The sequence below is a fragment of the Mesoplodon bidens genome, assembly GCF_964165515.1.
Source record: "Mesoplodon bidens genome assembly, chromosome: 3".
Lineage (NCBI taxonomy): Eukaryota > Metazoa > Chordata > Mammalia > Artiodactyla > Ziphiidae > Mesoplodon > Mesoplodon bidens.
This window is the reverse complement of record NC_138178.1, coordinates 168,874,231-168,898,803: the sequence shown is the minus strand read 5'-3', so window position 1 is coordinate 168,898,803 and position 24,573 is coordinate 168,874,231. Positions and strand designations below refer to the sequence as shown.

General features: G+C 45.1%; 1 pseudogene across 1 annotated transcript in view; it reads left to right on the top strand.

Annotated features, from left to right (window-relative positions):
* The first annotated feature begins 1,741 nt into the window (after positions 1 to 1,741).
* The window catches only part of LOC308614119 (cytochrome c-like), a 42,821-nt pseudogene continuing 19,989 nt past the window's right edge, over positions 1,742 to 24,573 (top strand). The window contains exon 1 of the transcript in view: positions 1,742 to 2,060. The product of the transcript in view is annotated as a cytochrome c-like (transcript). The remainder of the gene's footprint in view (positions 2,061 to 24,573) is intronic.

Sequence of the window (24,573 nt, the reverse complement as noted above, 5' to 3'; positions counted from 1 at the left end):
ACAATGGTGTGTGAGTTTCTGCTTTATAACAAAGTGAATCAGTTATGCATATACATATGTTCCCATATCTCTTCCCTCTTGCATCTCCCTCCCTCCCACCCTCCCTATCCCACCCCTCTAGGTGGTCACAAAGCACCGAGCTGGTCTTATACTCTATAAACTTGATATACACTGAACACTTAGGAAACTGGAGGAATGGATCAATAGTCTGTCTTAGACTATCTTTTCCAAATACCCTTGGATATTTGAAGCATAGCAGCCAAGCTATTTCTTTAAAAATAATACACACAACACACACATATTACTTAAAGGGTAGTCTCTAGGTCAGGTGCACACACACACAGCCTGGCAGGGTTGAATCCCAGTTTGTAGCTGTTCAGAATAAGACTAGTAAGAAAAACATTCATCTCTGATGAGGAGCATAAACCGTAGAGATTTAAAAAAAAAAAAATCTCTAGGCCAGGATTCCAACTCTAGTATTTGACCTGGAGACTTAACACTGAAGTTTCCACTGACGCTAGTGAATTTTGTGTCTATTTCTCTACCTATCAAGCCCAACAAACTCCTTCTAACTTTTCTGCAGCATTTAGTGAGATTATTCCTAAAGAAAGTGTGCCTAACAGACTAAGGTTAATAGGTTTGAATGCAAGGGGAAGTGAGCCCAAAGAAAATCCCCTCCCAGGGAATTCCCTGACAGTCCAGTGGTTAGCACTAGGTGCTTTCACTGCCGAGGGCCCGGGTTCAATTGGGGAACTAAGATCCTGCAAGCCACATGGTGCAGCCAAGAAAAAAAAAAAGAAAATCCCCTCCCAGATATTTGCTTTCATTCCTGTTGCTTTTCCCCTTCCTCACAACTTCAAATGTGCTGCAGCTTGGAATTTATAGGCTAAAATTGACTGCTGTGCATTCCATGCCTGGCCCCTCTGGATCTACATCAGAGCTCCAAACCCACATTTCATCGGCATTCAGGAGCCCATCTCCTGACTTGGATGCCATCTCCAGAAAGTTTACCTTCCAGAAGCTAAGTGAGTTAATCCGCTTACCGAGGGTTTGGCTGCTTCTCGCCTTCTAATGGTATTTTCTTGTCACCGACCAGCTGTCTCTTCTGTCATTGAGTTTCCATAGCACTGTAGGATTTAAAGCAGGATAGATTAGCCTAAGCGAAAGACTTTGAATCACATCGCTCCAGTAAAGCACAGGAGTTCCAGTTCCTAGGGAGGCTGGTGGCTTGGAAGGAACCCCAAAGAGCATCCTGAACCCAGGCCTTAGAGGAACAATTTGTTCAAAACACTCGAAGGCTGATCTAAGTCAGCATGGCCAAAATGTGGACCAGCCGTACGCTGCACATCAGTCAGCCTAACGTCTGTATGATGGTTTACTTGATACTTCTTCAAATCGTTCTGTGTTTTAAAACTTAAATGCATTTATTTGAATATGAGATTAGAGAGCCGGACGTTCGGCTTGCGAGCGGGAACCTCTTAGTCGTGCACGGAGAAAGTACGATTTAAAAAGGGGTAATGTCGTGCTTCCCTGGTGGCTCAGTGGTTGAGAGTCGGCCTGCTGACACAGGGGACATGGGTTCGTGCCCCGGTCCAGGAAGATTCCACGTGCCACAGAGCGGCTGGGCCCATGAGGCATGCCCGCTGAGCCTGCACGTCCGGAGCCTGTGCTCCGCAACGGGAGAGGCCACGACAGTGAGAGGCCCACGTACCGCAAAAAAAAATAAATAAAATAAATAAAAATGGGTAATGTTGAGAAGGGCAAGAAGATTCTTGTTCAGAAGTGTGCCCAGTGCCCTACTGTGGAAAAGGGAGGCAAGCACAAGACTGGGCCAAATCTCCATGGTCTGTTTGGGCAAAAGACAGGTCAGGCTGTCAGATTCTCTTACACAGATGCCAACAGAACGAAGGCATCACCTTGGGACAGGAGACGCTGATGGAGTATTTGGAGAATCCCAAGAAGTACATCCCTGGAACAAAAATGATCTTCGCTGGTGTTAAGAAGAAGGGAGAAAGGGCAGACCTGATAGCTTATCTCAAAAAAGCTACTAATGAGCAATGGTTGGCCACTGCCTTATTTATTATGAAACAGATGTCTCATGACTTTTCATGTGTACCATATTGAAATTGATCTCCTACAGTAGAATTCAGATCATGAATGGATGATGTAATATTTCTGTCCTGATTAAAATAAGATTGGCTTGTGGCTAAATGAATATGGTCAGCTTTTTGAATTTTGCTAGTAATTCTGGTTCAACACGTACTATCACTGTTTTCCCCTTCTAAAGAGATGATTAAACTTGAATAAGGAAGGTTAAACTTTTCAGGGATATGGTGAATGCCTTCTCAAACCCTATAGGAGATTGGTTTTATATTTAGGTTTCTACAAGTGGTTATATTAATATATTTAAATCTTGAGAAGCTCCCTTCACTGTCTCATAGACCAGCAAGAGTCACCTGTGTTTCAGTTGTGTTCATTTGTCTGTTAAGGCAAGGGCTGAAGATACACTTACAATGTTCACTTTATCTTTTCAGTCTTAACTCTGCCAATTTAATTAAAATTCTCTATCTGATAGATAAAATAAATAAATAAATAAATAAATAAATAATAATTTAAAAAAAAACAAAAACTGCCTGGGCCTGATCAGCCAGGGCTGCAGGCTCTCCCAGCTCCATGGGGGCTTTGGCTGTGGAGCTGGAAGGCCTTCAGGGGCAAAGGATGGATGTAGTCATTAACTCCAGGGCCTGTCAGAGCCCAAAGCGGGTTCAGAAGGGAGAAATGGGGAGAGGCCAAGCCAGCTGGGCCTAGGCAGTGGGTCTCTCATATCTCCATAGGGCCATGTTACATCCTTCTCCCACCCACTGCCTTGCACAGCTGCCCCAGACTCAGGGACAGGCAAGGGTATCAGATCGTTACAAAGCAGGTGAACTTGCAGTAATGGAGGGTGGGGCAGTGCTAGAAGCCAGCTGTGGAAAAGACACAGGCCCCATCCACCACATTAAAAAAAAAAAGAGTTGTCAAACATATCTCCCTGATTCCACTTTCTGAAAGTCCACTAGGATTTCCCAAACATGGGGAGAGGCAGGGTATAATGGAAACCACAGCTGCCTCTGGCCTGGAAGGCTGCTTGGGGAACATCACCCTGACTTAACTTGTCCTCAAGTATTCTTGCAGGTGAACAGCCAACTTCATCAACAGCCCTGGGAGTTTGTAGATGGCCTTGTCAAATCACAGGACTCTCAGATGCTGCTAAGATCCCATCGGGGCAAACCCGAGTGTGTCCCCAGAGGGATTCAGCTTCCTTCATTTCTTCCTGAACTGTTTGTTAATAGTGGAGAACACGTTTGAGGTGGAATTGTTTTGAATTCAGAAACATTCCTTTGTCCCAGAAGTGATTTTGCAGCCAAGAATGTGCACAGCTTTGGAAACTGAGTGGGCTACGGTGGCATTGTGTGGTGGACGTTGGAAGCTGTTGGTTGTGATCCCAGCATTGTCCAGCCTCTGGACTTGAGGGAGGCTGTGCTCCGAATATCAGCCCCCTCAAAACAGCCCCTTCCGTATTTGTTCATGAAGGTAGGAGACGGGGCTGAACTCACAGAAGGCTTGCAAAGAAAGATATTGTTATCTCTTCAACATTGGCAGGTGATGCCATTTTTGGTACTTTGAAAGGAGACTTTGTAAAAACGAACCAAAGGTGGAAGGACAGGGATGCATGGACCCATTTCTGCAATTCTGAGGAGTAAAAGTGCCTAACTTTGTTCAGTGAGATGGTTGAAGCTCTGAACCAGCGAAAAGGCTGGATGGCTTTCATTGTAGTGATGGACGCGAACACCTGTGATAATGTGTAGTTAAGTGGACCGGGTATAACTTGACCAATGAAGGGCTCCAGTACACGAGGCTGGTGGTGGGAGGATCCTGAAGTTCTCACCTTATGCTGGGGAGGGGGTGATGTGGCGGTGTGCAGGGCTAGGAAGTGACCATCTCGGTATCATATGAGACGTTCTCAGTTTAGGGTATAGGATAATTCTCACTGTCTATACTTTTGTGATTTTTGTGACTGTATATAGACCACCTATAATATATCAATTTTCACTAACCTCATAATAATGCAATGCACCTTTTGCGATTGAATGTTTGGATCCTACTTGCCCTATGATGGTGGGGATTTTAGGTGTTTTGTAATAGAAAACACTGTGACGGGAGGTGTAGTTAAACCCAAGGTCCCAGAAGTAAGAATCCTGAAATATACATTTAGAGAGGCACATTCTGAAATTCATAGTAAGGGAAGAGGAAATGGAAAGGGCTCTTTACGTCACTACAGTCAATGGAAAACAAGTATGGCTTCCCATGCAGAGATGGACATGACCAGTGAAAACTCTGCAACGCTGCTCAATTCTAGCTCACCTGGGGAGGGTTCTCATCCCCAGGACTACGTTCTCTCTGTTAACAGGATCCTCTTTCCTCTAGAGGTCATCAGAAGTCCTGTAAGGGGTTGAACAGGAAGGACCTTTGCAGTGTCATTCAAGGCTGTTTAATGCCCTCTTCCATGTCCCAGTTCTTTGGGGGACACTGGGTGCTGGAAGGAGGCCAGACTTTGTGCACATGTCATGCTGGGCTTCAGTCCCAACTCGGCCCTTTTTAGCCACATGACCCTGGGGCAAGTTCCCTTCTCTCTCGGTTTCCCTTCTCCAGAGTCTGTGATGCTGATTCCTCCCTTTGAGACCTGTTCACCAGGGATTGGAGATCCCCATTGGCACAGCAGAATGTGCCTGGCACAGTGCCCATTAACACGTAGTAGGTGCTTAGTGGGTGGCTTCAACTGCAAAAAGATCAGGAGGTCCACAGCTGGACAGACTCCAGGTCTGAGTTTCAACTGGTGTGCAGAACACAGTATTTCTCCCTGATGTGCGTGTATCATAAAAATTGCGGGAAAAAAAATTTAAAGTCTACCCTAATCTTACAATTCTGACACAGCCATTTTCATTCTCCTTCTGATCCATCATCACCTCTGTAACATTGCTTTTTTTAAAAAATAAATTTATTTATTTTATTTATTTATTTTCAGCTGTGTTGGGTCTTCGTTGCTGCGAGCGGTCTCTCTCTAGTTGCAGCGAGCGGGGGCTACCCTTTGTTGCAGTGCATGGGCTTCTCATCGCGGTGGCTCCTCTCATTGTGGAGCACAGCTCTAGGCGTGCAGGCTTCAGTAGTTGCAGAACACGGGCTCAGTAGTTGTGGTGCACAGGCTTAGTTGCTCCGCGGCATGTGGGATGTTGCCGGACCAGGGCTCGAACCCGTGTCCCCTGCACTGGCAGGCGATTCTCAACCACTGTGCCACCAGGGAAGCCCCTGTAACATTGCTTTTTGTGCTTAACATTATAATGTGAATGTTTTTCCGTTTGCTACCCAGTCTCTCCCAAATACCATTGAGTGAGGATTTCTCATTTCTTTATGTGTCCTGATGGCTGGGCCTGGAGATTATCTTCAGTTACCACAGCTCCATTGACCACTCCAGTGGATCTCGACCCTTAGACCTCATTGTCCAACCCATTACTTCTTATAATTCTAGAAAACCTTTGTAAAGCACTTTCCCATGTACACAGTGAATTCAATACATTATTTCTTTTCATTTTTTCCCCCCTTCAAGATTGGGTCCTTAGAAAACTTCCCAGGAGAGTTGTCAGAAAAGAACAAAGATCAGGGACATTTTAATGGTCTCCAGACACCTGACAAATTGCGTTCAGCTCAACAGTTCAGCAGACATATATGGGGAGTCTACCGCGAGACATGCTTTCTCACCTGTACTAACAAGACTGACCCATCACTTTGAATGTGTATTTGTTTTACTACAACTAGGCCTAGCACTACATCTTACTATGTTTATTATTTTTTTTCCTGGTTAAATAATACCCTCTGGTTTGTACCGGAGATCTGTTTCTAATAAGTTTTCCCTTGGATTTGATTAATGGGTTTGCATCTTAGCCAGCCATAAGAACCTCCCAAAGCAGCGTCGTGCTGCAAATCAATGCTCCTGCCCAAGCTTCAGTCTTGTCGTCCAGAGAACAAAGGGGAATAGATGCCCATTAATTCATGTGCAGCTGCCCTGGGAAAGAGGTGTTATCGTTATCCCATTTTTCTGATGTGGAAACTAAGGATCGGTGACATTGGGTGACTTGTCCAAGGTTGCTTGTGTGGTTATGTGCCAGCTCTACCTAAATTGTGGGTTCTCCAACACGCTGCATAGTTTGTTCGCAAAGACACTCTGGGGACAGAATTTTGTTGGCAAATGTAGAAGTCCTACAGAGATTAGTTGGGAAGGGACCAATTTCATCTCTAGGATGGGCCAAAGGGGATTTTTTTTTTTTTTTTTTTTTTAGTTTTTGTGTCTGCATGGCACCACCGCATCACCCCTCCAGACCACCTACTTCCTGAAGGTCTGCTTGTGCCTGGTGAAAAAAGTGGGGGCCCCCCAGCAGGGATAGATTTGTACTATTACCTAACATGGTTGTGCCCTGGAGCACTTGGAGACCACCAGGTCCCTGTGAGGCATCCCAGCTCCCTTACTCTTCAGCTCTGGATCTGCCACTGTCTTCATGGGCTTTGCAAATCAAAGGACCCTTTCCATTAACTTGAACAAGTTGGCCATGGATTTTTTTTCAACAGAGACATTCTTTCCCTTGTTGGAAAATGGAATCAGAGTCTAGGAGAGCTTCTGTTTTCAGTAAAGCCTGTAGCAAATCATCAGTAGTTAGTTCTCCTCTGGTAATTTATCAAGGAAATTTCCTCCATGGTTTCCAGGGTTCATAGCCCAGAAGAGATGAAAGGAGCTAGAGAGCCCATATATCTTAAGAATTATAAAGTCAAATGTCTACAGGAGCCGGAAGTGATACAAGTGAGTGAAAACAGGACAATAGGGACTGGTGGGGATTGTGGGGAATGGAGAACACATGTCCTCTGTATGGGAGCAACACTGCTCACTTTCCCCAGATTGTTGCCATGAGTGAAATAGGTCCAGTATTGCTAAACCTTTTATTCTTCAAGAGATGCTAGATCTGCAGATTTTAAGGTAGACTATCCCATTTTTATAAATGAGAAATAGATTTGACTTCCAAGAGGCAAAAAAAAAAAAAAATGCAGGCCAAACACCAAACATATCTGTAAATTGACTTTGGCTGAGGGCAAGCAGTTTGTAAGATTTGATTTAGTGGCACCATCTATTTTACAGATGCAGAAGCTGAGACCCAGAGAGAGGGAATGACCATTATTGATCACTTTCTGCCAACAGTTTAGGGGCCTTCCGATAGAAGAAGCTGTATCACCAAAGTGCAGAATTGTAAAGTCACTTGGATGCAATAAGGGATAACTGCAAAAGATAACTTTTATTGACCACCTGCTACATTCTGGGCCCTGTGCTGGGTTATATCTCATATGGTCATCATAGCTACATATTTGTCGACTTTACAGATGAGGAAACTGAGGTTTACAGATGGTAAGTCAGAATAAAGGGCAGACCAGTGTACAAGAGTGCCTGACTCCAGTGTCTGTGTTCCTTCCACTCTTGTTACCTGTCTTCTTATGTAGTGAGCCTCCTGTCCCTGGGTGTACCCAAGCAGAGGAGGTACTGGGGAAAAGATTCTTATATTCAGAAGGAGACAGAACCAGATGCTACTGGAATTTCCTTCAAAGGGGAGTTTCTCAACTTTGGCACTCTTGATATTTGGGGCCAGATAGTTCTTTGTTGTGAAGGATGATCCAATGACTTGTCGGAAGTTTAGTAAATAGTATGCCTGTCCTCTACCCAGGGATCTTCCCTAGATGCCAGTAGCACCCCTTTCCTCCCCCAGTTGTGATGACCAAAATTGTCTCCAGATATTGTCAAATATTGCCTGGGAAGCAAGACTGTCCCCAGCTGGGAACCACATCTTGAAAGTTTTGAGATTTTCATGAATCTATGATTAGCAGTTTTCTAATTAGTTTTGGAACAAGGGAGGGGAAGGGAACTAAGATCTGTGGATCCTCCAGGTGCCTCCCACACATTATTTCATAAAGTTCTCACAGGAGCCTGGGAGAGAGGGTCATCAACCCCATTTCACAGTTTAGGATACAGACACTCAGAAAAGTTAAATGAGTCACCCAGGTCACATGGCCTAGTCCTGTAGGATGTGATCTACATCTATGTCATAGTGCACTGGACTTTTTACTGTATTAAGAATTTCAATGTGAAGCAAACATGCTAAACATTCAAATCAAGAGATTAGAAAAAGATGTGTTTGATAAGAGAGAAGACAATAATAAAGATAAGGGTGGAAATCAGTTAGAGAATAACTACAATAACAAAAGTAGAGAAGAGTAATGACACCAAAAGTTGGTGTTTTAATATATTAATAAGATTAACAGGAGAAACATCATTTGTAAGGCTGATGATGGTGATGCAAATAAACAAAATATAAATAATAAAGGATAAATAGCAACAGATACAATTACACACATAAAGGAAGAAAAGATTGCTATAAATATCCATTACTAATAAATTTGAAAATTTAGATGACATGGACATACATCTTGAAAAAATATAAAATGCTAAGTTTTGGCACAAGAAAAATTTTAAAAGAAAACTTGAATACACTAAAAAGTATTAGAGAATTTGAAATGTTAGGCAAAGACCTTCCTCCCAGAATGCTTCAGTCTCAGATGTTTTTATAGGTGAGTTTTAACAAAGTTTATAAAGAATGAATCATCCAGATCTCTAGAAGGATATTGTGGAAAAAATAAGAATGAAAACTGCTTGGCTTATTTTATGAAGCCAGGATAATATTGGTTCCAAAACTAGAAAAAATATATAAGACTAATCACTCAGAAAAAAATATAAGAAAATAGATTGCAGGTCAATTTATGTAATGGATGAGATACAAATAACCTAAATAAAATATTACCTAAAGGAATCCAAGAGCCTTTAAAATAAATAGTACATCATAATCAAATAGAGCTTATCCCAATAATATCAGTATTATATCAGAGAATCTGTTTGAAAAAAATCAAATCTACTTGAAAAAATTCAGATAGAGGCAGGAAAATATATCATGAAGTGATAAATATTGTTTTTAAACCACTTACCAATAAAATGGAAGTTTTGTTAAGTTGGTAAAAGTCATGTATCTAAGTTCTATAGCAACCTTTATTTTAACAAAGTAACTATATATTTTCTTTATGATTTTGAAAAACACAGCAATGCCTCTCTATCACCACTCCTCTTTAACGCAGGAGGTCCTGCCAATATTAGAAGAAAAAACAGGGACTTCCCTGGTGGTCCAGTGGTTAAGAATTCGCCTTCCAATGCAGGGGATGCGGGTTCGATCCCTGGTCGGGAACTAAGATCCCACATGTCGCGGGGCAACTAAGCCTAAGCGTGAGTAGCAACTACTGAGTCCGCGCTGCAAGCAGATAGCCCACGTGCCACAGCTACAGAGCCCACGCACTCTGGAGCCCTTGTGCTGCAATGGAAGATCCTGCGTGCCGCAACTAAGACCTGACGCAGCCAAAAATAAGTAAATAAAGTAATTAAAAAAAAATTTAAAGCAAGAGAAAAGAAAAATAAGTGTACAAAGAAGATAATACTTTTTTTCTTCAGAAGACATGATCTTCTTAATAGAGACGTAGAATCAAAACTAAAAAGAGAGGACTTCTTTGGTGGCACAGTAGTTAAGAATCCACCTGCCAATGCAGGGGAAACAGGTTCGAGCCCTGGTCCGGGAAGATTACACATGCCGCAGAGCAACTAAGCCCATGTGCCACAACTACTGAGCCCACATATCTAGAGTCCATGCTCCACAACAAGAGAAGCCACTGCAATGAGAAGCATGCACACCACAACAAAGAGTAGCTCCCGCTCGCCGCAACTAGAGAAAGCCCGCACACAGCAAGGAAGGCCCAGCACAGCCAAAAATAAATAAATAAATTTATTAAAAAAAAAACTAAAAAGAGGGTCAAGCATGGAATACAGATACACGATCAACTTTTTAAAAATCTGTAGCATTTCTGTATATCATTAGTAACCAACTATAAAATATAATAATGTATATAAACAATATAATACAATAATTATGTATAATAATGCATATATAATATAATAAAAACCAAGATACTATTCACAATAGCAGTAAAAACTAGGAATTAACAAAAGAATACACAAAACCTCTATGGAGAAAGTTTAAACATTTGATATTAAAGAACAAAAATAATATCTGAAAAGTAGAGAGACAGTCATACTCTTTATTTATTTTATTTTTTATTTTATTTTATTCTTTAACATCTTTATTGGAGTATAATTGCTTTACAATGGTGTGTGAGTTTCTGCTTTATAACAAAGTGAATCAGTTATACATATACGTATGTTCCCATATCTCTTCCCTCTTGCGTCTCCCTCCCTCCCTCCCTCCCTATCCCACCCCTCTAGGTGGTCACAAAGCACCGAGCTGATCTCCCTGTGCTATGCAGCTGCTTCCCACTAGCTGTCTATTTTACATTTGGTAGTGTATATATGTCCATGCCACTCTCTCACTTCATCCCAGCTTACCCTCCCCCTTCCTGTGTCCTCAAGTCCATTCTCTACGTCTGCATCTTTATTTCTGTCCTGCCCCTATGTTCTTCAGAACTTTTTTTTTTTTAGATTCCATATATATGTGTTAGCATATGGTATTTGTTTTTGTTTTTCTGACTTACTTCATTCTGTATAACAGACTCTAGGTCCATCCACCTCACTACAAATAACTGAATTTTGTTTCTTTTTATGGCTGAGTAATATTCCATTGTATATATGTGCCACATCTTCTTTATCCATTCATCTGTCGATGGACACTTAGGTTGCTTCCATGTCCTGGCTATTGTAAATAGAGCTGCAATGAATATTGTGGTACATGACTCTTTTTGAATTATGGTTTTCTCAGGGTATATGCCCAGTAGTGGGATTGCTGGGTGATATGGTAATTCTATTTTTAGTTTTCTGAGGAACCTCCATCCTGTTCTCCATAGTGGCTGTATCAATTTACATTCCCACCAACAGTGCAAGAGGGTTCCCTTTTCTCCACACCCTCTCCAGCATTTACTGTTTGTAGATTTTTGATGATGGCCATTCTGACTGGTGTGAGGTGATACCTCATTGTAGTTTTGATTTGCATTTCTCTAATGATTATTAATGTTGAGCCTTCTTTCATGTGTTCGTTGTCAATCTATATCTTCTTTGGAGAAAAGTCTAGTTAGGTCTTCTGCCCATTTTTGGATTGGCTTGTTTTTTTTTTTGATATTGAGCTCCTTGTATATTTTGGAGATTAATCCTTTCAGACAGTCATACTCTTTAATAGCATTACTTAACGTTATAAAAATGTCAATTGTCCCAAGTTAAGCTATTGTTTCAATGTAGGCCCAATCAAAATTGCAGTTGGATTTTTTTGGGAACTCCATAAACTTATTCTAAAAAATTTTTTTCAAGAATAAATGTCCATGAATAATTGAGGCAACTTTGAAGAAGAAAAGCAGAGGATGTAGTAATGAAAAAAGTATAGAAAAAGAACATTCCATTGGGCCAGTGAACAGAATAAAGAGCTCAGAGACTGACCTGTGTGTGCATATGGAAACTCAAGATATGAGAAAGATGCTCCCACAAATCAATGGGGGAAGAAAAGGACAGTCTAGTGGTTGGAGTTGGGAAAACTGACCCACTGAATGGAGGTAAATAAAACCCTAGATTCTCTAATACCACTTACAAAGGCAAGTTCCAGATGGAGTGAGACTTAAATTTGAAAGGTAAGGCTAGAATATCAATAGAAGATAATATAAGAGTGCATTGCGGCGTGTGTGTATCCCAAAAGCACAGAGTATAAGTCCAAAAAAAAAAAAGGGACAGATTTGATCATAATACAATTAAAGATTTCTGTTCAGTGAAGGACACTCTGGAGTAAGTTCTTAGATGGATAACAAACTGAGAGATGTTTGCAACATCAGAAATGGACAAGGAACTAATACTGAAAATATCTGAGAAATTTCTGTGAAACAGGAAAAAACAAGAACTGCGAGGGAAAATTGGGCAAAAGATGAGCAGGCGGCTCACAGGAGAGGAAACCCCAAAGACTAAGAAGCCAATGAAGAGAAGTTCAAACTCAGCGGCAAACAGAGAAATGCAAATTAAAACAACAAGGAGATAGCACTTATACCTATCAGGTTGGCAAAAACAATAACATAGAAAGCAGGATACTGCAAAATATTGGCGGGGATGCAGGGATACAGAAAACCTCGTGCAGGGCTGGTGGGAATGTTTAGATGGATGCAGCTATCTTTGACAGTCCCCTTGCTGGCCTTAGTGTAATTGGGGTGTATATGTGCACCCCATGACCCAGCCAGTCTTCCCTGGATATTATTTCTCAAAGCAGCTCTTACACACATCTCCAGAGCGTGATATTTATAAGATATTCATCATAGGATTGTTGAAACATTCAGAGGTATTCTAGGTGTTTGTCCATCCCCCCAGGAATGGGTACATAAAATGCAGTGGACAAACACTGTAGAATACTGTGCAGTAGTTAGAATCAAGCCCCATGTCTGCACAGTGAGGGTGGGTGTATTGTCATGAACAAGCCCAGGAAATTCAGAATGATGTAATGGCCATGGGCCTTGTGGGCGAAAATGAAAAAAGTCCCTACTTCACATCCCTGCCAACAATTGCAGACCATAAATAGGAACATTTGAGGTGAAAAAGAGGGAATAGCTATGTAGCTGCCATGGAAATCTTTGTCCTGGGAGACATTTGGAGGAAGGGGACAGAACAAAGGACTGTAAGATGTACTTGCACTGATATTTTTTTTTATCCCCTCTCTCCATCGAAGGCCTCTGAATTTTGTGAGCTGCAGTGAGGACCATTGAATATGGAAGCTATGATGACCATGGTAGTAATAGCAGCTGGTACATATTTATGTATTCTCCTGCTATTTATTTATTATACACTTTGTGCCAAGGACCAGGATGGGATCACCACATAGATTATTGTTGATTCTTTTTTCTTGGGGGGGGTACATGGGCCTCTCACTGTTGTGGCCTCTCCCGTTGCGGAGCACAGGCTCCGGACGCGCAGGCTCAGTGGCCATGGCTCACGGGCCCAGCCGCTCCGTGGCATGTGGGATCTTCCTGGACCAGGGCATGAACCCGCGTCCCCTGCATCGGCAGGTGGACTCTCAACCACTGCGCCACCAGGGAAGCCCTATTGTTGATTCTTGTGACACCTTCTGTGGGGAAGGAGTTTGGGTCCCATTCTGACCTGAGAGAGAAAGTAGATTGCTGAACTCTTTAAAGACCCTCCAGACTCTCCCTTCCCGAAGGCATCTACTCTCCGTGGACAGGGCGATGGTAGGAGGCCTGACTCCCATTCCTAAAGCAGGATGCTGTGTGCCCTTGGGCAAGGCCCTTAACCTTTCTAAGCCACAGATGTCTCACCTATGAAATGGGCATAGGGTCTCTGCCCTGGCCACTTCAGCAGGTTGTTAGGAGGGTCAACTGGTGGCTTGCAAAGCATTCTCTGAATGAAGGAATGTGTTAATAATTTACTTTGCGGCTCTGTGGTATCACATGGGTTCACCTTCACAGTCTCATTACTTTTAAATTGCCTCTCCCTACCCTCTTATGTCCTGTGCCCCTCCTCCCTCACCTTTGACATATGACTATTTCACTATCACATATACATCATTTATGGTTATTATTATAACAACTACCATTGTTCTAATATGCATGAAATATACATGCACTACTAGGCACCTTATGTGCATTTTCTAAATATTCCTAGTGTGTATGTGTGAGTGTGTGAGTGTGTAAGAGAGCAGAGGGAGACTGGCGTGAGAGTGTTGGGGAGGAGAAGAAGCAGAGCTTGAAGGGTTCCCATTGCTCTGATCTTGTGCTCGTCCCTCTATCTGGGCAGCCTCTGTCCTTTCCTTGGTGTCTTTCAGGGGGTCGATAAAGCTCAGCTTTGGGTTCAAAAGAGACCTGGGTTTGAATCCTGGCTCTGCCAAGGATTAGCTGCGGGACCCTGAGTAAGTGACATAACTGTCAGGTGAGGACATCAATATCACCCTCACAGGGGCTGAGTGTGACGTGGGATCATCTTTGCAAAGTGCCTGGTGCACAAAAAGCATTCAGTGAATACTAATTGCCTCCTTTTGATGTGAAACCTTGTGTATCTTCCCTCCCAGCATGTTTGTTCATTGGTCTTTCAGAGAGAGAAAGAAGAAACTGAAAATTAAAAAAAAAATTTAGACCTTGTGATGGTTAATTTTATGTGTCAACTTGACTGGGCCACAGTACTCAGATACTTGGCTGTGAAGGTATTTTTTTGTTTTGTTTTGGGTATGAGATTAAGATGTAAGTTGGTGGACTTTGAGTAAAGCAGGTTGTCCTCCGTAATGTGGGTGGGCCCTGACTAATCAGTTGAAGGCCTGAACAGAACACACTGATCTCCCTCAAGCAAAGAAGTAATTCTGCCAGCAGACAGCCTTTGGATTCAAACTGCAAATCTTCTCTGTGTCTCCACCTGTCAACCTACCCTGCAGATTTTGCATGAGGCAATTCCTCAAAATAAGTCTCTTTCTATGTATGTCTATATAAAACACACACACACAAATATACATATATATACACACATTTTTTAAAATAAATTTATTTTATTTATTTATGTTTGGCTGTGTTGGGTCTTTGTTGCTGCATGAGGCTTTCTCTAGTTGTGGTGAGCGGGGGCTACTCTTCATGGCGGTGCACAGGCTTCTCATTGTGGTGGCTTCTCTTGTTGTGGAGCACGGGCTGTAGGCTCGCAGGCTTCAGTAGTTGTGGCTCACAGGCTCTAGAGCGCAGGTTTAGTAGTTGTGGCGCACGGGCTTAGTTGCTCCGTGGCATGTGGGATCTTCCCGGACCAGGGCTTGAACCTGTGTCCCCTGCATGGGCAGGCAGATTCTTAACCACTGTGCCACCAGGAAAGTCCCTACACACATATTTATACACACACACACACACACACACACATGCACGCACACACATATATCCTGGTGGTTCTGCTTCTTGGGAGAACCCTAACACAGACCCCCAAGTCAAAACTCTGTGTTACGCGACGCCTCTCTTGGAACAGTCAGCCCTGTAATGGATTTGGGGTATGTCTGCCCTGGACGCCTTGGAAGGCAGGTGAAGTGTGCAGTACTGGTGCCTCTGAGTTGCTCTGCTGAGCAGTGAGCTCTGGGTCCTGATACTGAGAAGCTGAGCATGAGACAGGGGGCATCATGGGATTTCCCCAATTTGTCTGAGTAATGAAGTGTTGCCCATTGGCTGCATAGCTGACTAGGAATAAGATCTATGTTCCGTGCTTTATCCACCATTTGGAGAACGAAAGAAAAAAAGTATTTGGATTATTCATGAATGCTTTCATGAAAGTATGTGCTGTGTTCATCCACTTCTCTACCCCAAAGCCTTGCTAATTACCAAAAGTTATGTTCTTCCAGTGTTGTATTACAGTTGCTGTGGAAGCTCAGACATTAAGTTTCCAGGCTTCGACATTCTGGAGTTTTCCTTTATAAGAGGTTTCTCAACCTCAAGACTATTGACATTTGGGCCCGGATGACTTTTTGCTGTTTGGGGTTGTTCTGCGCATTGTAAGATGTTTAGCAGGCCCCCCCGCCTCCACCCAGGTCCTACTTGTCCAGTAGTCGCAGTAGAGCCAGTGCTTAAGACTCATGGTAATTTTAGGGGCTTACAAAAATGTTTTAATTTTAATTTAATTTCAAAATCAGAAGAAAAAAATGAATATAATAATAAAGAATATATACTAATGAATGCAGCCTGGATTATATTTCTCTTCACACCAACTAAGTTTTAAAATATAATTTTTAATGTATTTTTATGGAGGAAGGGGCTCAGGCCCACAAAAGTCTTACTGTATAGCTCTGCCTGTAGCCACTAGATGCCATTAGCATTCCCCTTTCCCACTGTGACAACCAAAAATGTCTCTAGACATTGTCCTGGTTTGGGGGCAGGTAATGCAAAAATTGGCCAGTTGAGAATCACTGCTTTACACTGTACTATACTGTGTAAGGACTAAGTACTAGACACTGTAAAAATACTAATTATTCCGTCAACAAGCATTCAGAGGGCACCTCCTGGGAGCTGTGTGCTTGCTCTGGGTACTGTAGGAAGAATGGAAGAATAGTATTCTTCCTGCCCTGGAGTTGCTTGGGGAGTGACAAAGGAACCAGGTGAGGTCCGTAAGCGGGCTGGGAAGACGTAGGGACATGTCAGACCCTCGGTTACCAAGGAAGAAGTGAGTAATTGATTACAGTAGTCAGGAAGGATTCTCAGAGATGGGCATCCTGAACTGAGTCTTGGAGGTGGAGTAGAATGAGGGGAAGGTCCTTGGTCTGTGAATAAGCGTGGAGGGGTGTAAGGGCAACCCAATGTCTGCCGCTGGGGTCACTGCGAAGTTTTAAGGGCTGGACATAGGCCCCTTTGTACTAAGTAGAATAGGTGGGTATTTAGTTCCCTGGAATCAGGGAAATACTAATTTCTCCTTGAATCTCCTGAAAGATTCATTTCTTCTGTCAGCACCAACAATAACATACGACGTGAAATACCACGGGCTCTGACACCATGTCCAGACCCCGTGAAGTCCAATTAGAAAATTAACGTTGATTTCAGATTTATCAGATTCGAGTTTTGACTTTTGTCCAGAGGAGAACAGGGGCACGGTGTTATTACAGGCTTGTATTTCACCTTCTCGAGGAAGGAAAGGAAAGACACATGTCGTTTTGATGGGATCCAGAGCCCAGGTCAGAGAGAGGCACCCTATTTTATAACGGGGCTGCTGTCTAGCAGGAGTCTGGCCCTGGGGATGCTGTTTAGTTTCTGGGCCGTCATGCCAGAGATGTGAAATGGAATGCAGTCCCTGGGCCGACGCCGGCCTTTGCAGGCGAGGGGATCCGCTGGCTGCAGGGCTAAATGGTCCTGGCACAATGAGAGCTCTCAGACTGGCACTGGGGGCTGGGAGGGAGGGTGCTTCTGGAACTTTCAAATTAGCCCCAGTTTGCACTCTGCCTAGGAGGAGTGGTGCCTGCCTTTCTCAGTGTACTCATAAAGGCAGTCCTGGAAACGCTGGAATTGGGTGCAGTTGGGATGACCCGGAGCACCCCTGCTTCTTTGGGGCTGTGGGATTTTTTGTTTGTTTTTTTGGCTGTGCCCCGCGGCTTGTGGGATCTTAATTCCCCAACCAGGGACTGACCCCCAGGCCCTGGCAGTGGGAGTTCTGAGCCCTAACCACTGGACCGCCAGGGAACTCCCTCAGCCTCTCTCTCAATAACAGAAGAGCCTCCTCCCCACACCCTCTTCCCTTCCAGGAGCCACACAACATGGCAGAAAGACAAGGATGTGGGGGTCTGAGTCCTTCCTCATCACCTGAGCGGCGGGGCTGCACAGGTTCGAATCTCTCTTCGGCCACTGAAGTCCATGGCCTTGGGAAAACTGATTGACCCTGTCGATGATGGGGGAACCAGGCACTGTTGTATCTGCTCTTCGTATCTTCACCTGTTGGCCACTGCAGCAACCTAGGAGGTGGTGGTGCTGGGCATAGAGTGAGCATTTGGGAAACATTCGTTCTTGGTGTTACCATTATTCTGAATTATCATCACTGTGAGCATTAGAGGTAATATGCATACACTGCTGGATCTCGAAGCTGATGAGGCTGATGCCTCAGAGGTGTTCACCAAGTAGGAGTTGGTCCTAGTATTTGCTGAGCTATTCTTAGCTCCTCTGTTATGACTGGGACTGTGGCTGGAGGGATGTGGGCACAGAATAGTGGTCATCCTGCAGGACAGGAGTCCAGCCTGCCTGATCCTGTAAGGAAGGAGGGGAGGACCTTGGGGTTCCCATTTTACAGATGTGGAGACTGGGGCTCCTGAGCCGGCCTGTGCCTTGCGCAAGGTCACACGTGAAGTGTGGCAGAATCAGTAGGCTGTAAGACTCAGGGCCACCTGACCCTGTCCCAGGCGGCCTTGGACAGTTTCCTTGGGTTCACAGCTTAGGTCCCTCCTCAAACCTCTTCCCCCGCGGCCCACAAATGTCCTCTGCATTCCCTCCTGGGCCAGTGACTCGCCCAGTCCCCCTCTCGCTGGGTACACCGGCAGCCCTGGCCAGCATCGCTGTGGCCACAGAGGGAACAGAGCCCATTGCCTCCGGAACCATCTAAAAACAAGAAAATAATACTTGCAAATGCAGCCCTCAATATCTCTCCGGGCAACAAGATCTGCCTACAAACCTGAGAAGTTCAGATTACCAACTTTCCAGGCCTTTTTACCAACCCAATCCAAAAACAATCCTGGTTTTATAACTCAATAAAAAGGACTCAAGAGCTTTCATGCAGAGCAGGAGGGCCGCGCAGGCCCAGGGGCAGCTGGGGGAAGCGATCAGTCTCCCGAAGTGGGAGGTGGCGGGGAGACTGCCAGGCAGGGGGCAGGCAATCTTCAGGCCCAGAGTCCTTGTCTGGGATGAAAACCAGTCAGAAACGTCTGCTTCCACGTCCTTGATGGGATTTATCCTCAAGAGAGGTGACAGGTGACAGGCCCGAAAGGCAGCAGGACGGATCACTCTTCTCTCTGATAGATGCGGAACGCGAGGTGCAGGGCAGGCGCAGGTTCCCCTGAGGAGATGTGGCCAGGTGAGGGTGGGCGGCTAGTCTTTGCTGGGCTGGCAAACCTGCTTCCTGGCGCAGGGCTGCCTCCGCCTGGAGGGGGCGCCCTGTTCCCGTTAGTGCGCAGGCGCCCCGTGGGTGCGCGCTTGGCCTCAGCTGCCTGGGCCGCCAGTTTTCTGCAGGGTTTCTGTGGAGTCCCCCGGCGGGGAACCAGGACAGCTCAGAGCACGTTTTGTTCTGTCCTTGCGTGCTTTTTTCCTGCAGTCAGATGGTTCTGGGTGGGTTATGGGCGTGGCCAAATCTCAGACGGTAAGGATTTAGCCTCAGTTTCCTCCGGGCATGGGGGAAATGAAGCTCTCCCTTGCAGGGTTAGCTAAGGTTTAGATGAGGTGGTGAGGCCAGGGGCTGGGGAAGAGGTCCCGTCCTACACAGGTAGTGGCTGTGGAAATTGGATCAATGATATTGACTGGGGGATTAGAATCAACAACGTTTATATTCTTTGACCCAGTAATTCCACTTGTGGAATTGATCCTGGGGAGTAATTTGAACAAAGGGCAAAGATGTATGGAGGAGGAGGTTCAGGACCACCCTGTGTGGTGTAGGAATGAAAACTGACAAATACCCAGCCCTTGATAGAGCGCGGGTTCAACAAAGAAGGTGCCCTGCACCCGGCTCCCCTGCCCCAAACATGCTACAGTCATTGAAGAAAATCAGGTAGATGTACATTCAGTGACCAGGAGTGAAACCTAAGTTAACACACACACACACACACACACACACACACACACACACATGCATGCACAGCAGATTATGGAACACTATGAAGGGTATTGTTTGATTTTTGTATTGATTTATATATTTTCTTAATATACATGGATAAATCTGGAAGCACATACCAACCGAATTGTTAACAGTGTTTATCCCTTTGGGATAAGTGTATGGGGACTGTTTGCAATCTACTGAATCCATTTTATAGTGTATGATTTAAAAAAAAATGTAGCCTGCATTAATTTTATAAACAGAACAGAAAATACTCCAGTTTGGTTTAAAAAAATTCTGAAAGAACACAGGAAAAGCATGAGAGCAGTGGCCAGCACAGAGTAGCTGCTTTAGTACATGAAGCTCTGTTCACGGGGCCTCTTGACCTCCTTAGTCACAAGGAGCAACTTTGAAATTTATGTGACCATTTGTCCCCTACTGAAAGCCCACAGGTCCAGCTCAGCCATATTTGGATAAATTACAATGGAAATATACAGGCAAAAGTAAGTCTCATTGAAAGAAAAAAAGAAAAAAAAAAACCTGACTATACATGTATATAAAATCCGTATTACAACATGCTAGACTGGAAACTATAAATTGGAAACATGTGAGGTCGCCCTATATTGGCCTATGGATTGCATTTTTAATACATCATCTTGGAATTGAGCCATCTTCATAAAGCACCTAAGGATGGGAAGATGAGCACCAGCCTTAGGGCGCTGGGTGAGAGACAGGCTGCTGCCTGCTGCCCTTGGGCACATTCGTGGCCTCTTACTTCAATGAAAAGAAGTTGAAAAGGAGCTTACCCGGCACCCCTGCCCACCTTCCCAATCGCACAAGGCAAATGCCAAACAGATGGCCTCAAAGGATGGAAATATGAAATAAAAGGCACATTTAGGATTTATAGAGCTGAAAACCAAAAACCAGTGGAAATTAGAACTCTGATGAGCGCAAAGCTTGCCGTTAATTCATTTTTTTTCCCACCGTAGCACTTGCAAATTGGCTTCCAGATGTTCAGTCAGCGGGAGATAGAAGAGTGATGTAGCCTAGCATGATAAAGTGACGGGTCTGAGCCAGGCAGACAAAGTCTTCAGGATCTAACAGAAAACTACCTGTGCAACCTCGATCCCACTCCCCTACACTCTTATTCCCCACTCCCTAGCATACCCATCCCTGATCCCCCACTCCCTAGCATACCCATCCTTGATCCCCCACTCCTTAACATACCCATCCTTGATCCCCCACTCCCTAGCATATCCATCCCTGATCCCCCACTCCCTAGCATACTCATCCCTGATGCCCCACTCCCTAGCATACCCATCCTTGATCCTCCACTCTCTAGCATACCCATCCTTGATCCCCCACTCCCTAGCATACCCATCCTTGATGCCCCACTCTCTAGCATACCCATCCTTGATCCCCTACTCCCTAGCATACCCATCCTTGATCCCCCACTCCCTAGCACACCCATCCTTGATCCCCCACTCCCTAGCACACCCATCCTTGATCCCCCACTCCTTAGCATACCCATCCTTGATCCCCCACTCCCTAGCATACCCATCCCTGATCCCCCGCTCCCTAGCATACTCATCCCTGATGCCCCACTCCCTAGCATACCCTTCCTTGATCCCCCACTCCCTAGCATACCCATCCTTGATCCCCCACTCCCTAGCATACCCATCCTTGATCCCCCACTCCCTAGCATACCCATCCTTGATCCCCCACTCCCTAGCATACCCTTCCTTGATGCCCCATTCCCTAGCATACCCATCCTTGATTCCCCCACTCCCTAGCATACCCATCCTTGATCCCCACTCCCTAGCATACCCATCCTTGATCCCCCACTCCCTAGCATACCCATCCTTGATGCCCCACTCCCTAGCATACCCATCCCTGATCCCCCACTCCTTAGGATACCCATCCTTGATCCCCACTCCCTAGCATACCCATCCTTGATCCCGCACTCCATAGCATACCCTTCCTTGATGCCCCACTCCCTAGCATACCCATCCTTGATGCCCCACTCTCTAGCATACCCATCCTTGACCCCCCACTCCTTAACATACCCATCCTTGATCCCCACTCCCTAGCATACCCATCCTTGATCCCCCACTCCCTAGCATACCATCCTTGATCCCCACTCCCTAGCATACCCATCCTTGATCCCCCACTCCCTAGCATACCCTTCCTTGATGCCCCACTCCCTAGCATACCCATCCTTGATCCCCCACTCCTAGTGTACCATCCTTGATCCCCACACACTAGCATACCATCCTTTATTCTCCTCCCTTCTCTAAACTATCGAACAGTCCCATCCACGTTAGCCCAACATTTAAGACCCTGCATGATGCTGAGTTATACATAGGCCTCTGTCTGAATCTGTCATGCCTTCATTTTGTTTTTCCCTTATCTAGAATGCTCTCATAGGCTCTGCAAACCCCTGGGAACCTTGTGGACTCAGGAAAATGTTACCTCCTCCTGTGGGCAGTCCTCAGCCCAGGAGAGACCTCTGTTCTGGCACTTCTTGCACCTTATTGCCTTTCCTGTTCAGACCTATCTCCCCAGACAGGAGCTTCTTCTTCAAGGCGGGGACTTTAGTCATTTTAGTTCTGGAAGAGAGGGTAGTGGTTTTCAGTGATGAGGATTCCCACAGGCTTTACCTTCCCACCTATCACATAGTGTACACTTCATTCAATGAATGAATGAGTGAAATGGTGTCTCTCCCAGATACCCCCTATCCTCCTCACCCCACCAGAGAACATTGGGAAATTTTGGTAGCAGAAAGAAAGCAATCCCTGGAGGGAGCAGATCGCCATTTATCTAGATCTACTGTCTGCCTTCCCTCTAGGAACTTAATAGATGTTAATCTCATTTAATTCTCCCATATCTACTTTACAGATGCAGAAACAGATACTCAGAGGGAAGAAGTGCTTTGCCTAAGGTCACCTTTGTCATAGCTCAGGAACCTGGGGTTGGGGACAGAGGTGAGATTGAGACCCTGGGCTTGGCGTGTGGAGGGCAGTCAGCACATTGGAAAAGCCTGCTGACCGCAGGAGTAAATGTTAATTTTAAGTTCATTATTGTCTTTGTGAGCAAATGTCTGCTTATCTTCCAAGACTAGAATTCCGGGAATCTGTGGTCTTGATTCGATTTCCCTCTTAATAGGCTGATAATAGCACAATGATATTTTGTCCTCATAAACACCCAGTTAAGCAGATATTATTATTATTTCATTTCAGATGAAGAAAACTGAAGCTTAGAGGAGTTATTAGGTTCCCCAGTAACTTTAGGTGGTTGAGTCAGGCTTTGAAACTGAGGGTCTGACTCCCAGCCTGTATGCTTCCAGCTGTCCCACACGGCTTCTATTTTCCTCTTCAAGTTTGGTGACCCCAGCCAGGGCCAAATGTGGAAATCCCAGCTTGGTCTGGCAGGTCCCATGATCCCTTGGAACTGGAGTCAGGGTAAAGGCAGGTTCAAATTCCCCACCAGGGCACTGCGCCTTTCAGAGTTCATTCAGTCCATCTGGAAACATGCACCTACTATGTGCCAGGTCCTGTGCTCAGCACTGGGGAAATGTCCTTGTCCTGGGACCCACGGAGCTTGCAGACAATGGATGACTGAACAAATGCATGAGCAAGATCGTTGCAAGTAGCAGTAAGTGCTTTGAAGGCACTTCATCCCAAGCCACCCAAGTGATGACTTGATGAATAGTATAGTCACCCTGCATGCCAAGCAACACTAGGGTGCTGCCTTCCAAAGACAAGGGCACATACTGTGTCCGAGACCAAGGGCATAGCCACACTGATTCAAAGCCCATCTTTGTGGGCCTCTCTCCTGCAACTTCAGTTGGGGTGCATCCAGGAAAACAAGTCACAGTAGGCATTCCGGGGAAGGGGATTAACATGGGAATGGGCTTCACAGGTGGTGGAGGACTGAAAGAGCAGAAAAAGGACCCTTGAGCTGAGCCAGAGGTCAATGCGGGAAGCAGCTGCCACCCACAGTGGGGAGGGTGGGGGGCAGGAACAAGAGGACTGGGGTTGAGGAGCTTGGAGGAGGGGCTTGTGGAGTTGGGGATCAGACCCCTGAGACGGGGAAAGAAATGAGGCTGCAACTGAGTGCAGAGTCGGGTTGAAGGGTGCTATTGCCGGGTGATAGCACTAGGAACAACAGGCAGACAGGAAAGAGGCTGTGCCTCTCGCTTCCTCCTGCCACCCAGTCTCCTGCTAGTGCCCCGCTTGGCAGAGTCCCCTGGGACAGGCTGCCTGATGGATCTGAGGAATGACATTTGCACATCCCCAGCCCCGCACCCCTGAACACATGTAGACGAGTGATGTAAAGCTGAGAGAAAATAACTGATGCTGTTACTTACTAATGCTCTGACCTCTGGAAGTTAAACCCGACCTGTGAAACAGGCTGGTACTGCTCCTATGGTTGCTATGGTGATTACTAGAGATACTGATGCAAACTGCCTGGCACCTGTAGGCACTCACTGACTGGTAGTTAGTGTTCTTTTTTTTTTTTTTTTAATTGAAAAGGACCCAAGTAAAGTTCCACACTATAGGATTGTATAGCTGTGAAAGGGCAATAAATCCCTCCCACCTCCAACTCCCACTTTCTAAACAACTTCCCTACTTTTATACTTCTCAATAACACTTACCACTGGCCAAATTGCAGCATAATTTACTTTTCAAAAATCCTTCTTTATTTTTTGTCCTTCTCTTCCCACTAGAATGTGAGCTACAGAAGGGCAGGAATTTTCATTTTTGTTCTCCCAGGACCAAGAGCAGGGCCCAACGTTTAGCTGTGCTTAATGGCTATTTTTTGAAGGAATGAAACAGCGGAACTTCTGATGAAAATTAATTCAGTGTTTTCCTTCCTTCTTTCCCTCCCTTCCTCCTTCTTTCTTTCCTAGAATACTTGTTGATGGCTGTTATATTCCAGGTGTCATTTAAAGCACCGGAAGTTGTAGGCATTTTAGCTTTTAATTGCCAGTCACCTTATTGCTTGTCAGCCCCTTGGCCTCAAGGCTGTCTGATTCTCTCATTGCAATTGCACCATCTGTGTTCAGGTCCTGGTCCCACCACAAACGGCTGGTGTGCTCTTGGATCATTCATTCATTCATT